Here is a 10,313-nt window from a genome sequence, read left to right on the forward strand (position 1 = left end):
TTTCCACAAAGGGGAGTTGCACTGAGGGAGAGGTAATGATTTTATCTTTTGGTTGTTTACTCATGCAGTCATTTGATATTTGAACAGGTGGATGTAAACAAGCAGGCAACTATGGGACTTACTCCGATTTTCCCCAACCTATCTCTCACCCCAACTGTTGATTTCTCTACACAGACTGTACTTGTTTCTCAAACCTCTATCTATGGACCCAACTTTCTCAAGTTATCCTTCAACCCACCAATCTCGTCTGACCCACATTACCTGTTTGCAGCAAGATCATGCTCTCCATCAACACATTGTAGTGATTTTGAACTCTCCCCATCAATCCTAGTGTGAAAAAAATATGTCAAATAATTAACAAGCACACACCACAAGGAGACAATGATTTTTTATTCTCAATGTTCCCATAATGGTAGTCATTGCCTAATAACCCTTGCTCAGAGAAATTTCACTAATAAGCACTTTTAGCTAAAGTTTACAATCGAAAGAAATTTCAACTCTATCTAAGCCAAGTGTAATAGCTATTTATTCAATAATCTAAATTTTTGTGTCAAGGTTCCCCATCTTTGGTTGCACCTTCGAATTGGGAGCTACTCCAAGGGTTGGTTTGTGGTAACGATCATCTAATTGTTTTGCCACTTCTAGGTCAGGAAGAAGGACCTCGTAGTGGACATTTCTTTCTGGAAAAGGGAGAAGTAATGCTTTTATCTTTTGGTTGTTTCCTCATGCAGTCATTTGATGTTTGAACTAGTGGATGTAAACTATGGGACTTTCTCCTGTTTTTTCCACCCTATCTATTAGCCCAACTGGTTATTTCTCTGCCTAGACTGTACCTGTTTCTCAAACTACTATCAATGGACCCAACTTTTTCAAGTTATCCTTAAACCCACCAACCTTGTCATACCCACATTACCTGTCTGCAACAAGCTCATGCACTCCAACAAATTGTGGTGATTTAGAACTCTCCCCATCATTCCTTGTGTTAAAATAATATTATAAATAATATATAAGGACACACCACAAGGAGATAATTATTTTTTGATCCCAATGTTCCCCTAATGGTAGTCATTGCCTAATAACCCTTGCTCAGGGACATTGCACTAATAAGCTATTTTTGCTTAGTTTACAAACAAAATAAATTCTGACTCTCTCTAAGCCTAGTGTAATACCTAATTATTCAATGATCTAAAAAGATTTGTCAAAGTCCCCCATCTTTGGTTGCATCTCAGACATGGGAGCTACTCCACGGGTTGGTTTGTGGTAAAGATCATCTGGTTGATTTACCATCTCTAGGTCCGTAAGTGGGACATGGCAATGGACATTTCTTTCTGCAAAGAGGAATTGTACTGACGAGAAGTTATGCTTTTATCTTGTTGTTGTTTACTCAAGAAGTCATTTGATATTTGAATAGGTGGATGTAAACAAGCAGGCAACTATGGGACTTTCTCCAGTTTTCCCCACCGTATCTCTTACCCCAAAATTTGATTTCTCAGCCCAAACTGTACCTATTTCTTAAAGAGCTATATATGGTCCCAACTTTCTCAAGTTATCCTTCAACCCACCAACCAGTTTGAGCCACATTACCTGAATGCTGCAAGTTCATGCTCTCCTCAACAGATTATTGATTTAGAATTCTCCCCATCAATCCTACCGTTATAAAAATATTATAAATAATATATAAGCATACACCACAGGGAGACAATGATTTTTTCTTCTCAATGTTCCCTTAATGGTAGTCGTTGCCTAAGAACCATTTCTCATGGAAATTCCACTAATTAGATCTTTTAGCTGAAGTTTACATTCAAAAGAAATTCCGACTCTCTTTAAGCCTAGTGTAATACCTAATTATTCAATCATCTAAAAATTTTTGTAAAGGTCCTGGATCTTTGGCTGCACCTCAGGCATGGGAGCTACTCCTCGAGTTGGTTTGTGGTAAAGATCATTTGATTGTTTTGCCACCTCTAGGTCTGTAAGTAGGACCTAGCAGTGGACATTTCTTTTTGCAAAGAGGAATTGCACCTAGGAGAAGTAATGCTTTTATCTTTTGGTTGTTTACTCATGCAGTCATTTGATGTTTAAACAGGTGGATGTAAACAAGTAGGCAACTATGGGACTTTCTCTAGTTTTCCTCACCCTATCTCTCGCCCCAACTGTATATTTCTCTGCACATACTGTACTTGTTCCTCAAACCACTATCTATGTACCGAACTTTCTCAAGTTGTCCTTCAACCTACCAACCTAGTCTGACCCACATTACCTATCTGCAACAAGCTCATGCTCACCATCAATAGATTGTGGTGATTTAGAACTCTCCCCTTTAATCCTTTAGAGAAAAAAATATGACAAATAATTAATAAGCACACACCACAAGAATACAATGATTCTTTGTTCTCAATGTTCTCCTACTGGTAGTCGTTGCCTAAGAACCCTTGCTTTGGGAAATTCCATTAATATAATCTTTTAGCTGAAGTTTGCAATCGAAAGATATTCCGACTATCTTAATTATTCAATGATCTAAATTTTTTTGTGAAGGTCCTCCTTCTTTGGCTGCACCTTGGATTTGGGAGCTACTCCTAGGGTTTATTTGTGGTAAAGATCATCTGATTGTTTTGCCACCTCTAGTTCCAGAAGTAGGACCTAGTAGGGACATTTCTTTCTGCAAAGCGAATTGCACTGAGGTGAAGTAATGCTTTTGTCTTTTGTTTGTTTGCTCATGAAGTCATTTGATGTTTGAACAGGTGGATGTAAACAAGCAGGCAACTATGAGACTTTATTCGGTTTTCCCCACCCTATCGCTCACCCCAACTATTGATTTCTCTACCCAAACCGTACCAGTTTCTCAAACCACTATCAATGGACACAACTTTCTAAAAGTTATCCTTCAACCCACCAACCTAGTCTAACACCCACCCACATTACATGTTTGGAACAGGCTCATGCTCTCCATCAACAGATTGTGGTGATTTAGAACTCTCTCCATCAATCCTAGTGTGAAAAAATATGATAAATAATTAATAAGCACACACCACAAGGAGACAATAATTTTTTATTCTTAATGTTCTCCTAATGGAAGTCATTGTCTATGAACTCTTGCTGAGGGACATTCCACTATTAATCTCTTTTAACTGAAGTTGGCAATCGAAAGAAATTCCGTCTCTCTTTTAGCCTAGTGTAATACCTAATTATTCAATGATCTAAAAAGATTTGTCAAAGTCCCCCATCTTTGGCTGCACCTCGGACATGGGAGCTATTCCTTGAGTTGGTTTGTGGTAAAGATCATCTGATTGTTTTGCCACCTCTAGGTCCGTAAGTGGGAGTCATCTTTCTTGCAAGGGCTCAACTCCATTGTGAAAATGTTGCTAGATTCAGTAAGCTATAGTACTCAATCCCTTACATAGAATTGATTCATTTCCTTTTTCAACTACTTGTCTATTGGACAAAAGGGTTGATTTGTTTTGAGTTCAAAATTCTTTATTCTAGTGGATTCGACTCCTTATAATTTGCAAGGGATGACACCATTATAAGGGGATCGATTCCTTTGTAAAAGCTTGACTCATTTTGATGTTTATACTTCAAGGCCCTATTAGTGCATAGCATAAGTGAAATGTATTTCACTTACGCTGGGGAAACGGAGGTAAAACCTGTTAGTGCGCAGCGTAAGTGACTGGGGAAAGTGAAATACAGATGAATTTTGCTCCCCCTCGTTTTTGGCATAAAACGATGGTAAGTGAATTCAGAGGGGTCGAGCTCTGAATTCACTTACCATCGTTCAATTACATCTCGGGCTCGGGCTGTCAAGAAGGAAGCTCTGTCGAACGAGGTTTCAGAGAAAAAAAAATTTCTCTCTCGCTTGCTCGCGACCTTCGGTGCCTTCGACTTCTCTTCTATCTCGGCCTCCCTCTCCTCTCCCTCTTGACCTCCGTCGCAGAGCACGGGAGGCCGAGCCTCTACCACAGAGCCTCTCGGCCTCCCTCTCTTCTCCCTCTCGGCGTACCATCGGAGCGCCGCCTCCGTCACTGTTTCCCGTTGGACCGCCTCCTCCGTCATCGTTGCCCCGCCGGAGTAGTCTCCCGCAGCTGAGGAAGACGACGCGCGCTGTGAGGAAGACGATGGTTTAATTTTTTCTAAGTTAGGAATAATTAAACCATTGTTGTAAAAATAATAATTTACCGCAGCTGAGGAAGACGACGCGCGCCGTGAGGAAGACGATGGTTTAATTATTCCTAACTTAGGAATAATTAAACCATTGTCGTAAAAATAATAATTTATATTTGTTTTTATAAAATAATTATATTTATTTATTTAATATATTTATTTTATAATTACTATATTAAATTAGTGATTTAATAGTCATAATTAAAATATTTTTAAAATAAATATTTAATAAATTATATTTTAATGCCACTAAATATTTTTTGTGTTGTACTTTTGTATGAACAAATATAATTTTTTATATTAAAAAGGTGATTGAGTTATATTTGTATTATTTTTATTTTTATTATTACGATATTTGTGTAGTACACTATGTAGTACGATATTTGTATAATTATTTCATATTTAGATATTACAAAATTAAAATTTAATTAAATATTTAATTATATAAAAGTAAACATTTGTTTAATTATTATATTAAATATATTTTATTATTAACTAATATTAATTTAATTTTCTAATAGTCAGATATATCAAAATATTTTATTTAATAAATAATCTATATATACTTTAGACCACACTTTTCATTGTGCACACTAACAAAAAGAAGTACTTTACACTGCACTTTCCATTTTGCATACTAACACAAACAAGTAATTTACATTCTTTCTCACTTTCTCTAGGAAAATTACTTTTTAATTGTAATCCACTTTCCCTCCACACTTACATTGTAAGTCTTTTTTAATTGATGTGGTAAGTCTTCTAGAGAGTTTCTCACTCTTGCTTGGTTAAATGGTGCTTCTAGGTCATTTGCATGTTCTGCTTTCTGGTATGGGCCTTTTATATGGTTCTTGGCGTTAGGGTTTTTGGGCTGCAACACGTACTTACTGCGTGTCATTAGTAATATACATATTTATTGTCATTAAAATTATTTCAAAAGGGTTTTTGATACCAATATTCCTTTTAAAGATTCTTTCGACCTTCGATCTTTGGAATCGAAGACATCGTGAACCCGCATCCATCATCGGTGAGATCTCTAGAAACTTTTATCTCTTTATCACTGCAGAGCTGTCGGTGATGGTTTCTTTTCTTTCTGTTGTAGTTGCTGATCAAAGATTTCGATCAAGACTGTGGATAACCGAAGGCGACGCTCTACCACTTCTTGTTGAGTAATAGACGGAGAAGGCTACAGACTGCGAATGTGCTGAATGCCAGCGTCGATCATTCTTTGTTATTCTGGCGGGTACATTTTGGGCTTTCATTTTTACAGTTCTCTCTTCTTACTCGAAAGTTCTTGTCTCATGGAGAGGAGAATATTCTGACTTAATTCTTGGTGTAGGAATTTTGTTCAGAAGACTGTAAGATCAGGAGTTCTAAGTTGATTGTTGTTCTTGGAATTTAGTAAATGGACCGTAAATTAAGGGATATATAAAACTTATGGCAGGAATGGTAAATTGGTAGTTCGAGCTAGGGACCTTGTCTAAGGGATATAGTTGCAGGAATTCTTCTACGACAGATTTTAAGCACTCCCCATTTCTTATTTTATCACGTCACATACTTAATTTCACCTGTTAGCAAAAGAGCCATTTAGGCCCTAATGTAATGGTCCTTTGTAATTGGTCCTAATTTCAGCTTAATTTCACTGCTTGATAGTGGAAGTCCGTTTTAATTGTCCTAATTTAATTGGTAAAGATATCACTTACATTTGTAGTTGAAACCCGTTTATCTCCAATTCCAATGTGAAATCTCTTTCCGAATTCCCATGTTCCATCCTCTGGCAGCAAAATATTGCTTGTCGATCACTTGCTTGTTAGAATGATGTAAGGAATTTGTGGAGATGGCTCTTTCACTTTATTAATAAGATAAATAAATTTCTAATGGACACTTGAAATTCCCCTTTTCAATTCCCTCTGAATATGTGCAGATATTCAGATACTGTTCCATTCCCCTTCGGAAGTGACAATTTCATTGTTATTTAGGAGGGGATGACTACTAAGTTTAGTTAAAAAGCTTGGTTTGAGTTTAACGAGGTTAATCTTATTTTCATGCTTTTGTTTCGTTGCATTTCTTGCCTGCGTTTTTGCTATCCTTGGATGAGACTGAGTTTAGAAATCTGAAGATTCAATCGAGACTCTGACTATTTTCTCATCTTTTGGAATCTGACAGCAAGATTTTGTGGATAAGACTATTTATTTAGCCTCAGTTTAATTTCTGGACGTTTTGTTAAATACTTTTTGCATATATTATGCAGCATGTGTGAATTGCATCTTTGCTTTTTATGCACATGTGATGTTGGTATATCCATCCCAGAACATGTCATGTTGGATGTCTATCCACATTCTATATGTTATCTATGGGATGCTTTTTAGGTATTTGAATATGAAGTGAACCTGTAGAATTTCTTGTTACTGTGTTTTCCCTTTTTTCCTGTTTCTACAGAAACAGATAAAATTTATGCTTCTAAACTAGTTCACTTCTGTCAATGATGTTGTCGAGGATCTCCCTGAAAGAGTAGTATCACTTACTTTCAAGTAATAATGAGTGAAAAGATTCAGGTTTCTCCTTGTTTTAATGGGTGGGATTTCTGCTGGATACGATAAATAGGGGTGGGCACAGGTCAGGTTGGCGTCGGGTTTCCCGAAACCCGAACTTGTCCTGGACCTGGACCCCAAACCTGAACCCAAAAAAAAACAGGAAACGTCAAGCCCGATCCGATCACCGTCCCCGCTTCATTCCCTATAAACCTGATCTATCCCCGCCCCGTCCCTGTAAAACTGACCCATCCCAACCCCATCCCCAACCCAACCCATCTCCAACCCTTCCTATCCCATTTTATATTCCCGTCTCATCCCTGTGGGTCAGGTTAGGGGAAACCCATTCCTGACCTGAAACCCAGCGGTTTTTTTTCCAGTCCCGTCCCCAATCCGCGGAGTGAAACCTGAAACCCAAACGTAGGGTTTTCGGGTTGGGTTTGGTTGGGATGGGTTCCCCGTGAAACCCGATCTGATGCCCACCCCCTTACTATAAAATCATCAGGTCTATCAGCTCTATAAAGCGAAGTTACTGGCCTTCTCAATTGTTCAAAACATTTTGTGGACTCATTCTCTCGCTGCCTTGAGTGGTTGAAGGCAATCATAAGGTGGCAATTAGCCCGGTGAAAATTAATTCTATCCCTTCATGTCACTAGAACATTACTTTGAGGGAATACAAGATCAGGAAATTCCATTGCTCTGTATTGTAATTACATGCTCCACCAGGTCTTCTCTTGGCTGCCTCCAGTGTAAGAGAGAGCTAAGCTTACCACCAGGCTCTCATTCGGGTGGCTTCCTCCCCGTTTTATCTTGAATCAATGTTTTTTATTGCCTCTAAAAAAATGAATTTTTATATTTCTCAAAATTTTTATGAGTTGAAATAATGTGGCTTTGCATGAACCAGTTTATTCATTACCTGCTCTTAAATATAGTTGCTTATAACTTAGAATGGGGTCTTCTGGAACTGTTAATGGGACCAGTTATTTTACCATATATGTTTTATATTTTGTGGTGTTTGGGTCCCAATAGTCAATTCATATGTGAACTTTCTTGTCTCTGTATGCTTTTCCAACCTTCTGAACTTTCAAGCTGATCCATTCATGTTTACATTATCATGTTTCCCCATAGAACGAGTTACTAAAATACGGGTGTCAGACAGATGTTTTGATTGTACACTGCAAGAGCACCCCATCAAAGATCAACAAGAATTTACTTTTAAAAAAGAGGAAAAAGAAAAAAGAAGTCAGCAGGCACTGTCTGATAGACACTTGTATACATGTCAGCACCAAATGATGAGTATGCATCTCCCCATTCTCAAGTAAGTTTTTGGTATGCTTTCATTTTTTATTTAGCTCTTAAGATTTTGTAAATATGTGTGAAGCATCCACTCATTTATATGCAGTTGTATCTCTTTATTTATTTATTTTCTGTTTTTCTTCTTGTAGTTATCATCTCATTTCTTTGGGGATCTTCTGGACTCCATAATTGTTGACATTGCATCGGAGTGCCACCGAATTGCTAGACTTGGGCTTGATTGCAATTTGGAAGAAGGGGAAGAAGAATTGAGGTTGTCAGCACAAGCTCGAGTTAGGGTTGCAGATCCAAGCAATGGCAGTGAAACAAATAGCAAGTATGTGGTTGACATATTCGGGCAGACACATCCAGCTGTTGCCAGTGAGATATTTGAGTGCATGAACTGTGGGCGTTCTATTATGGCAGGAAGGTTTGCCCCCACCTCGAGAAGTGCATGGGAAAGGTTGGTTTTCCAAATACATTCTCTTGAATTATTTGATTTTGTTTTTCAATGTGCCTATGGTCTTTTTCTTCTAGACCTGCAGGTGAGTAATTGGAGTTAAGCCACTCAAGAAAAGCCAGTTTCATAAACAATATTAGTTATTGAACCATTGGTTTTCTTCATCCTAATCAATACTCTGCTATCAGATCGAAGACTGGACCTTTAATTTTAAATGGATAAATTGAAGAAAATGTGTCATATGTTTGCAGGCTATTGAAGTGCTGTCATTTAAAATGAAGAAACTTTGAAATGTAAATAATGTAATAAACACTTTATACCTTGCAGACTAATCTCAGTGGTGCTTGACAATTTGGTGTATGCAGAAAATGATGAAAGTGAAATTATACATGAGATTGTTAGATGTGCCATTCTATATGGCATAAAGTGTTGGATGGTTAGGGCTGCACCATTTATACAAGAAGGGGGAAGGGGGGGTGGGGTGATTGGGCTGCGGGGATCCTGTAGGGGAGAGGAGAATGTTGAAGTGGATGTGGCAAAATGAGATGAGTAAGGATGCATAGCTGGGTATTTAGTTGTAGATTAGTAGTAGCCCTTACTGACAATAAAGGGTCCTTTCAGATGGTTTGGTTTTCTTGAAGAGTAACCATTCGTACTATAGTTAGATTGGATGTTAGGGTTGAAGGATAAACAAGAGATTATAGGAAGACAGAAATAACATGGGTGATAGAGGTGGTATAAGACTTGAAGATCACTGGCTGATAATGGAGTTAGTAATAATAGAGCAGAATGGAGGAAGATTTGGCCCAGCATAGTTGGACAATGCTTATAATAATGAGGTACTAGTTAGTCTATGCACCATTTAGTTGGGGGTCATTGACAAGGTGGATAAGAGTTTCCAAATGTTAATTTGTAGGCATGAGTTGCATAAGGGATTCAATGACTTCCAAATGGAGACATGTTATGCGCACAAGTGCCCTTTGTATGAGTTTTGGCTCCTTGCTCATGTGGTGGTTCCTTAAAGTAGCTATACTGATACATACTTTTGTGATTATTCTAAGAACCTGCTCGTAATTTTTCATGTCTTAATAACAGTTCAATGTGTTTTTGAGGGAATGTATCTCTAGAAAGAATCCCAAATTCTGGTCTTGATCTACTATTGTGTTTTAAGAATTCTGAACACCAAATTGTTTTTCAGGTTAGGAAGGCTCGCTTGAAAGCCACAAGAAGCAGTACTGCATCACAAACCCGGCACTCTCGTAGCGGTCCTATCTCGCTCTACTCTCCTTATTCCAATTCCAACAGAGCCAATGGGGTGGATGAATATTCTAATGAAGGTGGGTTTGATGAACAATGAGATTTTTTGCAAAGGTTTCTTCAAATCATTCCAGGTTGTTGCTTGTATATAATCTGTCTGAGGCTCTGAGCTCATGACTCAACCACTAGTACAGACTCAGAAGAATGGGTCTCCTGCTTACTAGTTGGCGGAAAGAAAACAAGGTTTGAGTGCATGGAATTTGTCTGTGGTTGGTTTCGAAGTTCTAACAATCAATTTGCTCTCAATAGTTTATTCTGATACATCATTGTTGTAAGATAAGAACTTGTGTTTTTTATTATTTAATGTGTTTTGTTTCCTGATCCTACGGTAGAAGAAATGTGGCAAATCCCATTGATGCATTGGGTTGAACAGTCTTTGACACAAAGTGGGAAATGAAAATTTTAGGAAAATTAATTGATCAAAGATTAATTGATGTCAACTTCACAATTCTTAGATGGAAGAAGCTAATTTGAGGATTCTTCGACTTTGACATGAAAATGCCTTATAGTTTTGGGTTGATCTTAAGGAATCCTAGTTTTAGCGGACATGGGCCCTTCAT

At 37.8% G+C, this 10,313-nt stretch overlaps 1 pseudogene; it reads left to right on the forward strand.

The window, feature by feature from the left end:
- Positions 1 to 5,108: 5,108 nt before the first annotated feature.
- LOC137944144 (SAGA-associated factor 11-like) lies at positions 5,109 to 10,074 on the forward strand (annotated as a pseudogene).
- The last annotated feature ends 239 nt before the right edge of the window (positions 10,075 to 10,313 follow it).

The sequence above is a fragment of the Aristolochia californica genome, unplaced genomic scaffold (genome assembly GCF_029961685.1).
Source record: "Aristolochia californica isolate CCGP_79_NKW_82.1479 unplaced genomic scaffold, dmAriCali1.0.hap1 SCAF_11, whole genome shotgun sequence".
In the NCBI taxonomy this organism is placed as follows: Eukaryota; Viridiplantae; Streptophyta; class Magnoliopsida; order Piperales; family Aristolochiaceae; genus Aristolochia; species Aristolochia californica.